Source organism: Chiloscyllium plagiosum, unplaced genomic scaffold (genome assembly GCF_037043375.1).
Source record: "Chiloscyllium plagiosum isolate Xiang-an unplaced genomic scaffold, Cpla_swu_hap1 HiC_scaffold_9, whole genome shotgun sequence".
NCBI classification, from domain to species: Eukaryota; Metazoa; Chordata; class Chondrichthyes; order Orectolobiformes; family Hemiscylliidae; genus Chiloscyllium; species Chiloscyllium plagiosum.
Genome location: NW_028270147.1, coordinates 1,950,857 through 1,965,283, shown reverse-complemented (window position 1 = coordinate 1,965,283; position 14,427 = coordinate 1,950,857). Strand labels below are relative to the sequence as shown.

At 51.1% G+C, this 14,427-nt stretch overlaps 1 protein-coding gene across 3 annotated transcripts in view; it reads right to left on the bottom strand.

Moving 5' to 3' along the window:
* Positions 1 to 14,427, bottom strand: part of LOC148149074 (netrin-G1-like) — a 170,471-nt gene that overhangs the window by 134,245 nt on the left and 21,799 nt on the right. The window contains exon 2 of one of the 3 annotated variants that reach the window (XM_087990337.1): positions 5,014 to 5,115. The exons of the other annotated variants lie outside the window; for them this stretch is intronic. The gene's annotated coding sequence lies outside the window, so the exon portion shown is untranslated. The remainder of the gene's footprint in view (positions 1 to 5,013; positions 5,116 to 14,427) is intronic. 3 annotated transcript variants of the gene reach the window in all.

Sequence of the window (14,427 nt, the reverse complement as noted above, 5' to 3'; positions counted from 1 at the left end):
GAAGGCTCCTTTAGGGTCTTGGATGGAGGTGAGGGAGGAGGTGTGGGAACAGGTTTTACAGTTCCTGCGGTGGCAGGGGAAAGTGCCAGGATGGGAGGGTGGTTTGTAGGGGGGCGTGGACCTGACCAGGTAGTCACGGAGGGAACGGTCTTTGCGGAAGGCGGAGAGGGGTGGGGAGGGAAATATATCCCTGGTGGTGGGGTCTGTTTGGAGGTGGCGGAAATGTCGGCGGATGATTTGGTTTGTGCGAAGGTTGGTAGGGTGGAAGGTGAGCACCAGGGGCGTTCTGTCCTTGTTGCGGTTGGAGGGGTGGGGTTTGAGTGCGGAGGGGCGGGATGTGGATGAGATGCGTTCGAAGGCATCTTTAACCACGTGGGAAGGGAAACTGCGCTGTCTCTAAAGAAGGAGGCCATCTGGTGTGTTCTATGGTGGAACCGCTCCTCCTGGGAGCAGATACGGCGGAGGCGGAGGAATTGGGAATACGGGATGGCATTTTTGCAAGAGGTAGGGTGGGAAGAGGTGTAATCCAGGTAGCTGTGGGAGTCGGTGGGTTTGTCGAAGATGTCAGTGTCAAGTCGGTCGTCACTGATGGAGATGGAGAGGTCCAGGAAGGGGAGGGAGGTGTCAGAGATGGTCCAGGTAAATTTAAGGTCAGGGTGGAATGTGTTGGTGAAGTTGACGAATTGCTCAACCTCCTCACGGGAGCACGAGGTGGCGCCAATGCAGTCATCAATGTAGCGGAGGAAGAGGTGGGGAGTGGTGCCGGTGTAATTACGGAAGATCAACTGCTCTACGTAGCCAACAAAGAGACAGGCATAGCTGGGGCCCATATGTGTGCCCATGGCTACCCCTTTGGTCTGTAGGAAGTGGGAGGATTCAAAGGAGAAATTGTTAAGGGTGAGGACCAGTTCGGCCAAACGAATGAGAGTGTCGGTGGAAGGGTACTGTTGGGAACGTCTGGAGAGGAAAAAACGGAGGGCTTGGAGGCTCTGGTCATGGCGGATGGAGGTTCCCTCTCTCTGTCAGCCTCTCCCTCTCTCCAATATTCACTCACTGTCTCTCCATTACTCACTTTCTTCCTCATTTTGTCACTCACTTTCCCTCCAACACACTCACCCTCTATATCACTTACTCCCTCTGTCTCTTACTCTCTCTCAGCACCCCTCTCTCCGTCACTCACTTCCTCTCTCTTTCTATCCCTCATTCTCTCTCCCTCACTCTTTCTCCCTCTCCCTCTCTCCCTCTCTCCGTTACTCCCCTTCTCTTTCACTCCCTCTCTCCATTCCTCTCTCTCTGGTTTCACACATTAAAGGACGATCTCTGTTTTCTCGTGTATTTTATATAAAATAAAGCAGGTGCATGGTCGAAGGGACCGTTTATCTCCTGGAGTTCTCATGTCAGGTTCTCTCTGTGAAGGTTCTGGTTCTGACTGTCGCCCTCAAACCCTGTTCAATCCCCCACACCCCCCATGTCTCCACCCTCACACCAGACAGTGAAAACACTGTCTGTCACTGGGTCACTGCCCGTCACTGGGTCACTGCCCGTCACTGGGTCACTGCCTGTCACTGGGTCACTGCCTGTCACTGGGTCCCTGCCTGTCACTGGGTCACTGCCCGTCACTGAGTCACTGTCTGTCACTAGGTCACTGTCTGTCACTGGGTCACTATCTGCCACTGGGTCACTGCCCGTCACTGGGTCACTGTCTGTCACTGGGTCACTGCCCGTCACTGGGTCACTGCCTGTCACTAGGTCACTGTCTGTCACTGGGTCACTACCTGTCACTCGGTCACTGCCCGTCACTGGGTCACTGTCTGTCACTCGGTCACTGCCCGTCACTGGGTCACTGTCTGTCACTGGGTCACTGCCCGTCACTGGGTCACTGCCCGTCACTGGGTCACTGTCTGTCACTGGGTCACTGCCCGTCACTAGGTCACTGTCTGTCACTGGGTCACTGTCTGTCACTGGGTCACTGTCTGTCACTAGGTCACTGTCTGTCACTGGGTCACTACCTGTCACTCGGTCACTGCCCGTCACTGGGTCACTGTCTGTCACTGGGTCACTGCCCATCACTGGGTCACTGTCTGTCACTGGGTCACTGCCCGTCACTCGGTCACTGCCCGTCACTGGGTCACTGTCTGTCACTGGGTCACTGCCCGTCACCGGGTCACTACCTGTCACTCGGTCACTGCCCGTCACTGGGTCACTGTCTGTCACTCGGTCACTGCCCGTCACTGGGTCACTGTCTGTCACTGGGTCACTGCCCGTCACTAGGTCACTGTCTGTCACTGGGTCACTGTCTGTCACTGGGTCACTGTCTGTCACTCGGTCACTGCCCGTCACTGGGTCACTGTCTGTCACTGGGTCACTGCCTGTCACTGGGTCACTGCCTGTCACTGGGTCCCTGCCTGTCACTGGGTCACTGCCCGTCACTGAGTCACTGTCTGTCACTAGGTCACTGTCTGTCACTGGGTCACTATCTGCCACTGGGTCACTGCCCGTCACTGGGTCACTGTCTGTCACTGGGTCACTGCCCGTCACTGGGTCACTGCCTGTCACTAGGTCACTGTCTGTCACTGGGTCACTACCTGTCACTCGGTCACTGCCCGTCACTGGGTCACTGTCTGTCACTCGGTCACTGCCCGTCACTGGGTCACTGTCTGTCACTGGGTCACTGCCCGTCACTGGGTCACTGCCCGTCACTGGGTCACTGTCTGTCACTGGGTCACTGCCCGTCACTAGGTCACTGTCTGTCACTGGGTCACTGTCTGTCACTGGGTCACTGTCTGTCACTAGGTCACTGTCTGTCACTGGGTCACTACCTGTCACTCGGTCACTGCCCGTCACTGGGTCACTGTCTGTCACTGGGTCACTGCCCATCACTGGGTCACTGTCTGTCACTGGGTCACTGCCCGTCACTCGGTCACTGCCCGTCACTGGGTCACTGTCTGTCACTCGGTCACTGCCCGTCACCGGGTCACTACCTGTCACTCGGTCACTGCCCGTCACTGGGTCACTGTCTGTCACTGGGTCACTGCCCGTCACTAGGTCACTGTATGTCACTGGGTCACTGCCCGTCACTGGGTCACTGTCTGTCACTGGGTCACTGCCCGTCACTGGGTCACTGTCTGTCACTCGGTCACTGCCCGTCACTGGGTCACTGTCTGTCACTGGGTCACTGCCCGTCACTAGGTCACTGTCTGTCACTGGGTCACTGTCTGTCACTGGGTCACTGCCCGTCACTAGGTCACTGTCTGTCACTGGGTCACTACCTGTCACTCGGTCACTGCCCGTCACTGGGTCACTGTCTGTCACTGGGTCACTGCCCGTCACTCTGTCACTGCCCGTCACTGGGTCACTGTCTGTCACTCGGTCACTGCCCGTCACCGGGTCACTACCTGTCACTCGGTCACTGCCCGTCACTGGGTCACTGTCTGTCACTGGGTCACTGCCCGTCACTAGGTCACTGTATGTCACTGGGTCACTGCCCGTCACTGGGTCACTGTCTGTCACTAGGTCACTGCCCGTCACTGGGTCACTGCCCGTCACTGGGTCACTGTCTGTCACTCGGTCACTGCCCGTCACTGGGTCACTGTCTGTCACTGGGTCACTGCCCGTCACTAGGTCACTGTCTGTCACTGGGTCACTGTCTGTCACTGGGTCACTGCCCGTCACTAGGTCACTGTCTGTCACTGGGTCACTACCTGTCACTCGGTCACTGCCCGTCACCGGGTCACTACCTGTCACTCGGTCACTGCCCGTCACTGGGTCACTGTCTGTCACTGGGTCACTGCCCGTCACTAGGTCACTGTATGTCACTGGGTCACTGCCCGTCACTGGGTCACTGTCTGTCACTGGGTCACTACCCGTCACTGGGTCACTGCCCGTCACTGGGTCACTGTCTGTCACTCGGTCACTGCCCGTCACTGGGTCACTGTCTGTCACTGGGTCACTGCCCGTCACTAGGTCACTGTCTGTCACTGGGTCACTGTCTGTCACTGGGTCACTGCCCGTCACTGGGTCACTGTCTGTCACTGGGTCACTACCTGTCACTCGGTCACTGCCCGTCACTGGGTCACTGTCTGTCACTCGGTCACTGCCCGTCACTAGGTCACTGTCTGTCACTGGGTCACTACCCGTCACTGGGTCACTGCCTGTCACTGGGTCACTGTCTGTCACTCGGTCACTGCCCGTCACTGGGTCACTACCTGTCACTAGGTCACTGTCTGTCACTGGGTCACTACCTGTCACTGGGTCACTGCCCGTCACTGGGTCACTGTCTGTCACTGGGTCACTCTCTGTCACTTGGTCACTGCCCGTCACTGGGTCACTACCTGTCACTGGGTCACTGCCCGTCACTAGGTCACTGCCAGGGCTGGGGTTCAGGCCATTTGTTACTCCCCTCCCCTCCCCTCCCCCACCAAACCCCGGGGCTTGCATTGGTGATGGTGAGGGAACACTGTCCATGGGCTGTCCTGACTGAATCGAGGTGGTGGGGGGGGAGGAAGGAGGGGGTTAGGATCTCTCACCTCTCCTCACCCCCCCCACTCCCTGATTAAGAACTGCCCTCACCAAGGCTGCCCATGAGGAGGGTTCCAAGCTCCAGGCACCCTCCAGGGCACAGCTACTTGCGTTGTGAATAAAACCTCCACTCCCCCCCCTGTCCTCACTCCGGTCCAGTCTCTTTCGTCTGCCCACATTTGATTTTCCTGCCCCTTGTTTCCTTGATCTCAATAACAAATCCCAGCCTCAGGGAGGATTGTGTCCAATCCTGGGCCCTGCTCTTTCAGAACAATGTCAGGGTGAGGAGAGGGAGCTGAGGAGATTTACTGGAATGGGATCAGGGACGAGGGACCTTAGTGAATGTGGAGAGACTGGAGAATCCGGGATTGTTCTCCTTAGAGCAGAGAAGGTTCCGGGAGGTTTAACCGAGGTGTTCAAAACCATGGAGAGAGTTTGTTGGAGTATAGTTTCACATGTAGACAGGGCGATGAAGAATACGTTTCACAAACTTACCTTCATCGGTCAGGGCATCGAATCCAGGATTTAACATCACGTTACAGCTGGCCAAGACAGTGGGAAGGCCATATTTGGAGTACGGCATACATTTATAGTCACCTTATGTCGGAAAGGGAACAAAGCACATTTATAAGAATGTTACCGAGACTGGAAGGTTTGTGTTAGAAAGAGAGGGTGGTCAAACTGGGAATTTTTTTCCTTGGAGCAGAGGAGGCTGAAGGAGAGGTTTATAAAATCACACGAGGGTTATAGAGGCGATAAGATCATAAGGAGCAAATATAAAGTGATTAGCCAAAGTCTTGTCCCGAGGTTAGGGGAGTTCAAAACTAAAGAGCATACATTTTAAGGTGAGAGGGGAAAGATTTGAAAGGGAGCCGAAGGACAATTGTTTCACACAGAGTGTGGGACGTGTATGGAACAGCTGCCAGAGGAAGTGGTAGAGGCAGGAATAATTACAACATGTGAAAGACACTTGGACGCGTGCTTGGATAGGAGAGGTTTAGAGGGATATGGGCCAGACGCAGGCAAATGGGATCAGTTCAGATTAGGAAACCGGGTTGGCATGGACAGGTTGGGCTGAATGGCCTGTTTCCGTGCTGTTTAAGTCTGTGAATCTATGAGTGGATCAGGAGAAAGTGTTTGCAGGGGGAGGAGGGTCAGTGACCAGAGGGACACAGGTTGAAGGTGAAAGGGCCCCTATTGTGTTGTCTCATGCTGTGATTTGATGCTTCAAGTGCAGTGCAATTAGATCACATTACAATGATATTACAGGACTTTTCACCAACTCGGGAATTGAACGGTTACACAGGAGATAAAAGTCAATGTTAAATATACGGAGAATGTTAAATAAAAGATACTCTTTCCCTGTGAGTGACTAAACCTGATCATTAGGAAGAAATCAGATCCAATTCACTTCAGAAACTTAGTCTTGGCTTGTAATTCCAGCTTTCTCAATATCCGAAACATTTCAGGGAATGAAATCTCATTTCAGGAGCTTTATCTCTGGGGCCTCGCTGACCAGAGTCTCCTGAGGGACAGTTGGTTCATTGCACAGGCCCAAAGCCTGTAATTAAAGCTCATCCATTTCCCACAGAGATTCTACTCTGAACACACAGCAGCAAATGATGGGCGTTCTCTGACCTTTAGGCCTGGGCTTCGGGTGAACTGAGATCAGGGACTTGAGGCTCCTCCTGGTGCCATGGCTATGCTTCTGAGTATCCTTACTGAGTGAGTCAGGGAGCACAGTTTAAAACACTGTTTTTCTTCATTAATGTGAAGCATGTAATAAAGTAATAACACTGAGCAGATAATGTGACAGCGCTGAGCACTAATTATGGGCTGCGGAGTGTGTCTGGAGTTTGGAATGTACATACGTGGTGACAATCTCCCTGTCACCAGCTGCCGTATAATTCCACATTCTCCTGTGAAAAGATTTCTATGTTCAGCTGCTGTTTGTGAGGCTGATCACATTCTCTGGTCTACTTCCTGCATCACTCCAGTTCCCATTGGGACTCTGGCATTGACTGGAGCCATTTCAGGGAAGGAGTTACCTGTTGGAATCACTCTAATAAAAGGAGATTCACAGCACAGACACTGGTCATTCAGCCCAACTGTTCCATGCTGGGGATTCAACTCCACATGAACCTCCTCTCAGCCCTTCTATTCCTTTCTCTCTCACTGGATCATGCACCTTCCCTTTCTCACCTTTATGATCTTCCTCAACAATTCCTTGTGAACCCACATTCTGTCCACTCTCAGGATGGAGACATTTTTGCTGAGTCCCCAGTTGGATTAATTAGTAACTGTCTGATATTGATGATTCTTTATGTGGACACTCCCTTTCCCTACTGTTCCTGTGAAAAGCAGGGCTGAATGGCCTGTGAATGTAGGATCAGGTTCGAGGGGCTGAATGACCTCCTCCTGTTTCAGTGGGGAAGAGTTGGAAGCTTGAGGTTTGATGAGTCTGCCCGTGTCCCTGTAAAGCAGCATTAATGGGACTGAGTGAATTGTTATGAAGGGGTCTGAGACAGATTCTCAATCTCACACAAAATCCCTACAGTGGAGGTTGGGTCTTTGGAGCGACTCATTTATCCGGAAGGAGCCAGAGCCAGGCGGTGAGGAGGGGGGGGGGGGTTGCTGTCCATGGTGCTGACCCCCGCAGCCTCTGCTGTCCAGGCTCTCCCGGCATTTCCAACATCCCCATCATTGTTCCCAGCAAGCCCGCTCCCAAACCGAGCCCAGACTATGTTGGAAAAGGAGGGATTTGGGGCTAAAGTTCGGGAGTTGGCTCAAATTTGTAGGAAAGGTAGGGATTAGGTTGTGACAAAGAGATCAAGAATCTGCAAAAGGCTGAGGGGCCGGTTCACCGAGTGGGGAGAATGTGACCGATGGAGGTTAATGTGGGAAGGTGTTGGTTTCTCCAGGAAGAGCAGAAAAGCAGCATTTCATAAAAACGGAGAGAGATTGCACAACTCTGCAGTAAAGAGGGATCTGGGGGTCCTGGTGCATCAATCACTGAACAAGGTCAGGAAACAGGGTCAGAGAGTGACTAGGAAGAGAAATGCAATGTTGCTGCCTTCGAGGGGAATGGAATGTAAAACTGGGGATGTTTTCTTACAGTTTAAAATGTACTGGATGGTGGTGAGACCACGGGAACACTGGGCACAGTCCTGGATTACTCAGTTATAAAAGGATATCATTACATTAGGAGCAGTTCAGAGAAAGTTCACTCGAGTGATTCCTGGGGTGAGGGGGTTATCTAATGAGGGAAGGATGAACAGGCTGGACCTGTATCCATTGGGGTGATGAAGAATGTGAGGGATCTTATTGAAACCTATCAGATCCCGAGGGACCCTGTCAGGATGGAGACTGAGAGAATGCTTCCCCTTGTACAAGGGTCTAGAGTGAGGGGACATGGGTTAGTAATGAAGGGTCTCCCACTGAAGACAGAGCTGAAGAGGAGTAGTTTTCCTCAGCCAGTGATAAGGATTTGGAATTCTCTTGCCCAGGCAGCACTGCAGACAGTGATACTGAATATTTGTTTAAGGCTGGGAAGGCCAGGTCCTTGATTAAGAAAGGAATGAAAGGTCATCCTGGGGTCACTATGTTGTGGAGTGGTGACACAGTCAGATCAGCTGGTATTTTATCAAATGATAGCACAGGCTTGAAGGGCTGAATTGCCTCCAGCTCCTAATTTGTGTTCCTGCTGTTCATTTCGACAAGTTGCTCTCCATTAACTTCCTGTGACACACCATGGATCACGAGTTTGGTCACAGCAGGAGATTGTGCCCAGTCCTGAGCCTCATTCTTTCGGAAGGATGTCAGAGTCTTGGACAGGGTGAGGAGTAAATTTACTAGAATGGAATCAGGAATGACGGGCATGAGTGAATGTGGAGAGACTGGAAAAGCTGAGATTGTTCCCCTTAGAGCAGGGAAGGATCAGCCGAGATTTAATCAAATGTGGATAAATCAATTAAAACTTTAATAAATGATGAAAGGTTCTGAGGAAGTAAATAATGAGAAAGTGTTTCCAGGGGCAGGAGGGTCAGTTACCAGAGGGAGAGAGATTGAAGGGAAGCAGGGAAAGGGCCGAGAGGGAGATGGGAGATTTTCTCTGACACAGTGATCTCTCCTTTTTCCATGTAGTTTGTGGTCTTTTTGGGAGCGGGCTTGCTGGGAATAGTCATGGAAAGTTCAGAAATTCCGGAGAGAGCCTGAGACAGCGGCGCCTGCTGAATTCAGACCCACGGACAGCAACCAATGCCAGTGTCATTTGAGGAAACTGTGCCACTCGAACAAGCCCCAACCTTCATGACAGCTTTCTGTGTGAGAGATTGAGAATCTGCTGGGATCTGGAAGGTGCTGCCTGAAAGGGCAGTGAAAGCAGATTCAATCAGAGCTTTCAAAACAGAACCGGGGAAGGCGAATATTTCACAAGGCTGTAAGGAGTACACAGGTCCTGAGGGTGATTGTATCGATCTTTCAAAGAGCTGAAACAAACTCGATGGGCTGAATGGCCTCTTTCAGTTCAGTGAGATTCTCTGATTCTGTGAACACCACCACAGTAGATCAGAGAGATTCCACACTTCCTAGGTCCTCCTGTATCCCCTGATCACCTTCCTCGGTCACTGGGTGCAGGCTGGGAAGGTCAAAGGGCCTGGTGTTGTGCTGTAATTGTCTTTGATCTTGTGGGAACAGCAAATGGAGACAGAAACATCTAAAGGGGGCATGCTTTCCCCAGAACATCTCAAACTCAGCACAAACCATCACCAGCAAATTCAAAACAGCAGCAAGATGCAGACAAACAGATTGATCTGGGTGACATTTAAATCTGCACATCGCCGTGGAAACTTGTTTAAAGAGGATATTGGAAGTGAGATTCACTCCTGCCTCATGTGAACTTTCTGCAGTCTCAAACTGATCCTCATGAATATTTTCTGGGATGGATGAGCTGCTTCGGAGCATTTACAGAAGCTTCAGTGAGTGAGGCAAACATCTTTATTCATGAAATAATAAGCCTGTTTCCCAGAGACTTTATTGTGTAGGAGACTGTGGCTGTGTGAGATTGTTTGTGTGATTGTGGCAGTGTGTTTCAGTCAGTCTGCTCATGGGTCTATCTGAGTGTTTCATTGTGAGTGTGTCTATGTCACAGAGAGTATGTGACTGTCTTTGTATGTATCTGTTTCTGGATTAGTGGTGCTGGAAGAGCACAGCAGTTCAGGCAGCATCCAAGGAGCTTCGAAATCGACGTTTCGGGCAAAGGCCCTTCATCAGGAATGATGATGAAGGGCTTTTGCCCGAAACGTCGATTTCGCTGCTCCTCCGATGCTGCCTGAACTGCTGTGCTTTTCCAGCACCACTAATCCAGAATCTGGTTTCCAGCATCTGCAGTCATTGTTTTTACCTCTTTGTATGTATCTGTGTCTATCTGAGGCTCAGTGTGTGCGTGGGTATCTCTCTGGGTGTCTATCTGTGTTGAGATTGTGTGACTCTGTTTGTATGTGTTTATATGTATCTGATTCTCAGTGATTGTGTCAGAGAGGGTTAAACTGTTTGTATGTAGCTGTGTCCATCTGATTCTCAGGGTCTGTGTCCGTGTCTGATTGTGTGTGTATATATACATGTCTTATTGTATCTGTCACACGGTTACACTCCCTCAGCACTGACCCTCTGACAGTGTGGCACTCGCTCAGCACTGACCCTCTGACAGTGCAGCAGTCCCTCAGCACTGACCCTCTGACAGTGCGGCACTCCCTCAGCACTGACCCTCTGACAGTGTGGCACTCCCTCAGCACTGACCCTCCGACAGTGCAGCACTCCCTCAGCACTGACCCTCTGTCAGTGTGGCACTCGCTCAGCACTGACCCTCCGACAGTGCAGCAGTCCCTCAGCACTGACCCTCTGACAGTGCGGCACTCCCTCAGCACTGACCCTCTGACAGTGTGGCATTCCCTCAGTCTTGACAATTGTCCTCATCTGTAATTCACTGTGTGAAATTCGACTGGAACCTAGTCCATTGTAATCCTCAGGGTCAGTGTGGGTCTGAAGGGGAGATATTGCAGGGTGATAGGGAAAGGGTCCGATGTTGCATTTTTGTGAATAACTTTTTCAAAGGAGCAGCAGAGAGATGAACGTCTGAAAGACGGTTCCTGTTGTGGGGTTCGAGCAGGAGGGTGAAGGTTTGGGACATTGAGCAGGGACTCTCACTCATTAATGGGACACTCTCACTGACTGAGCCTCTGGCTGGGAGACCAGAGGGTTATTAATGGCAGACCAGAACCTAGCTTCATGCCCCGGAGACAGTGAGGTGGAGAGAACAGAGCTAAATCCTCACCAAAGGAGGAATTCCTCCAATAAATCTGAGCAATTCTCTCACTTTGCAATGAAATGAACCCCGAGACATTGTGACAGAACCTCAGGACAGGTTGTGAGGCGACTCACGAGTATTTAGTTCCTGTAGCCAATGCCTTCTCCTTTTCTCACTGACAGCACTCAGGGTCGTTTATGGTATCACCACAATTTCCTTTGAATCTCTGGGGAAATTATTGCTGACTCTGTTTTACTGTTCCGAGTCTCTGACAAGGCTATCCCCAGCAGGAGGATGTCACTGACGGACAGTTCCTCATGGACTGATATTGGGCTGTGTGTGAGCTGACTGTGTGCTCAGACACTGGGCCAGCACAGGTTTCCCCCGTTCACAGAGACCAATCACTGCCTGGTGTTTCCCACGACAGGAGGCAACCAGCAGGAAATCTCTGATAAATACAACAACAAGCCCGACTTGAATCAGAGAGACAGTTCCATTCACCAAAGTTTTACAAAGTGAAGAGTTTGAGGTAAGAATGATAGACTGGAGAATGAGGTGTGTATGGATTTCAGGCAATCCCTCAAATCAACATCAAACAGCTGTGCATTCCTCTAGCACCCTATCGCACTTCAGCATACCCCAAAACCAATGGAATATATTAACAGTGCAGTTACAATTCTGATAAAGGAAATTTGGCTGCCAACAGTAACACAGAAAGATCCCAAAGTTAGTACAGGAACAAGTGGAGGCCATTCAGTCTGTTGAGGCTGTCCCACTATTCAGTGGGATCACAACTGTTCTGAACGATAACACCAGAGTTGATAAAGTGTGGCGCTGGAAAAAGCACAGCAGGTCAGGCAGCAGCTAAGGAGCAAGAGAGTTGATGTTTCAGGCTGAACCCTTCATCAGGATAGATAACACCATCCACTGAACTGTGCTGCAAAATCCAATCACACACCCACCAATCCCGAATCAATTAATGTCCATTTCAGATGCATACTCATCAATACGTAACATTAAACAGCTGGTTCTCAGGAGCATCTCAAGAGGTTGTGGTTTGCTGAGAAGATTCAGAAAGTAATTACAGAGCTTAGCAACCCACTTTTATAGGAACAGCCAACAATGCCGGAATGACTAAAATCGGGAATGAGAGGGAACTGGAGAAGACCAGAGAGTGTATAGTGTCAGCATTCGGGCAGTTTACAAGAACAGGGAGGGGGTGTAGGGGCTGGAGGAGGTTACAGAGATAGGGAGGGGGTGTAGGGGCTGGAGGAGGTTACAGAGATAGAGAGGGGGTGTAGGGGCTGGAGGGGGTTACAGAGATAGGGAGGGGGTGTAGGGGCTGGAGGAGGTTACAGAGATAGGGAGGGGGTGTAGGGGCTGGAGGGGGTTACAGAGATAGGGAGGGGGTGTAGGGGCTGGAGGGGGTTACAGAGATAGGGAGGGGGTGTAGGGGCTGGAGGGGGTTACAGAGATAGGGAGGGGGTGTAGGGGCTGGAGGGGGTTACAGAGATAGGGAGGGGGTGTAGGGGCTGGAGGGGGTTACAGAGATAGGGAGGGGGTGTAGGGGCTGGAGGGGGTTACAGAGATAGGGAGGGGGTGTCGGGGCTGGAGGAGGTTACAGAGATAGGGAGGAGTGTAGGGGCTAGAGGGGGTTACAGAGATAGGGAGGGGGTGTAGGGGCTGGAGGGGGTTACAGAGATAGGAAGGGGGTGTAGGGGCTGGAGGGGGTTACAGAGATAGGGAGGGGTGTAGGTGTTGGAGGGGGTTACGGAGATAGGGAGGGGGTGTAGGTATTGGAGGAGGATACAGAGATAGGGAGAGGGTGTAGGTGTTGGAGGGGGTTACAGAGATAGGTAGGTATGTAGGGGCTGGGGGATGTGAGGGGGATATGGAATGGACCGGCTTCAGTCGAGCAAGTGTTAAGCTTTCACTGTCTTCATTTTCTGGCCCTCAGCTGCTCCATTATTCCCTCTCAAGGTGACTGATTGAATTGGTGATGATGATAACCTTGGGTTAAGATGTTTTGAGTGAAATGATTTTCTGTCCTTGTCGGTGAGTGTGTGGGGCCCAGGACAGTGACTGAGCCTGTTCATCTGCTCAGTGTCAGAACGGTGACACAGCTGGAGGGTGAAGGATGGCTTGGAGCTGACAGGAATGGGATAGAGAGCAGCACTTTGTTCAGCTCAGTGCAGGAGGCAGTCAGCTGGAGGGCAGCTCAGTCACGGGCTTCCCTTCAGCACGTAGTTCATTGAAAGGCAGAATAATTCCCAAACACAAACTCTGGGCTCCCACAGCCTCGTGTACACCCCCGGCTTTAATCCATCCATCACTGGCCCATCCAGGAACCATGAGGTGTTACAGATTTCCCTGTCGTCCCTCAATTCCCTCCCTCTCTGCGTCTTGGACAGTTTCACTCAGAAACACTGTCACTGTGATGAACAGTTTCCTTATTTCTCTGCTGAATGGCCTGACTCTGATTTCAGCTTCTGTCCCCGTGTCCCAGTCTCTCTCCAATAAGGAGGGCAAGTGTCTCTCAAACTGTGTGTGTGTGTGTGCGCGAGAGAGTGGGTTTGTGTGTGTGTGAGAGAGAGAGAGATTATGTGTCTGTGTGTGTATGTGTCTGTATGTGAGAGCGTGTCTTGTATGTGTGTGTGAGAGTGTGTGTGTGTCTCTGTGTGAGAGAGTGAGTGTTTGTGTGTGTTTATGTGTGTCTGAGTGTGTGTATGTGTGTGCGAGAGAGTGTGTGTGTCCGTGTGTGTGTGTGAGAGAGTGAGTGTCTGTGTGTGTGTCTCTGTCTGTGTGTATTGGGAATGTGGGGGTGTGGGATTCTCCAGGGGCTTCACAAAGACTGAAGGTACATTAGTGTCTCACTCACTGAGACTGATCCCATTTCCACCCTGACCCCTGACCCTAATTAGACCATGAGGGTCAAACAGCAGCTTAACCTGAACAGAAATATTAAAGTCTGTGTCTCTAATATTTACAGGAACAATCTTTCTGTTCGTGACCAAGGTATTAAACTGTCACCGAATGGGAATGTACAATCTGTAATCTGGGCATGTGAGGGAAGAGGAGAGAGGAGACAGCTTTGTTTCTGTCTCTACAAAGAACTTTCTCATCCTTCGAGAACCCAGCCTGAGAGTGGATATGATTTAATTCGGAGACAGTTTGCAGTGAGTGCTGGAGACAGAGAGGGTTTGATCTCAGACCGTTTGGAGAAAAAGCCTCCTGAAGAATCAGGGAATCAAACAGAAAGGAAAGATTTACATTTCTATAGCACCTTCCACTCCCTCAGGACATCCCAAAGCATTTTGCAGCCAGTGAGGTACTTTTGAAGTACTGTCCCTGTTAAACTGCAGGGAACACATCAAACAAGTTGTACACAGCAAGATCCCAGAAATATGGACAAGGTGAAGAAAAATCTGACCCAGTTAAAATGAAAACCCAAGAAAAAGAGCAGTATGAAGCTATCTGGCTCCTCGAGTAAGGTCATGGATGATCTCTTCATGGACTCAGCTCCACTCACCCGCCCTCTCACCATAACCCTCTTCATTCTTTTACTGTTCAAAAGTCTATCTATCATTGCCTTAAAAACATTCAAT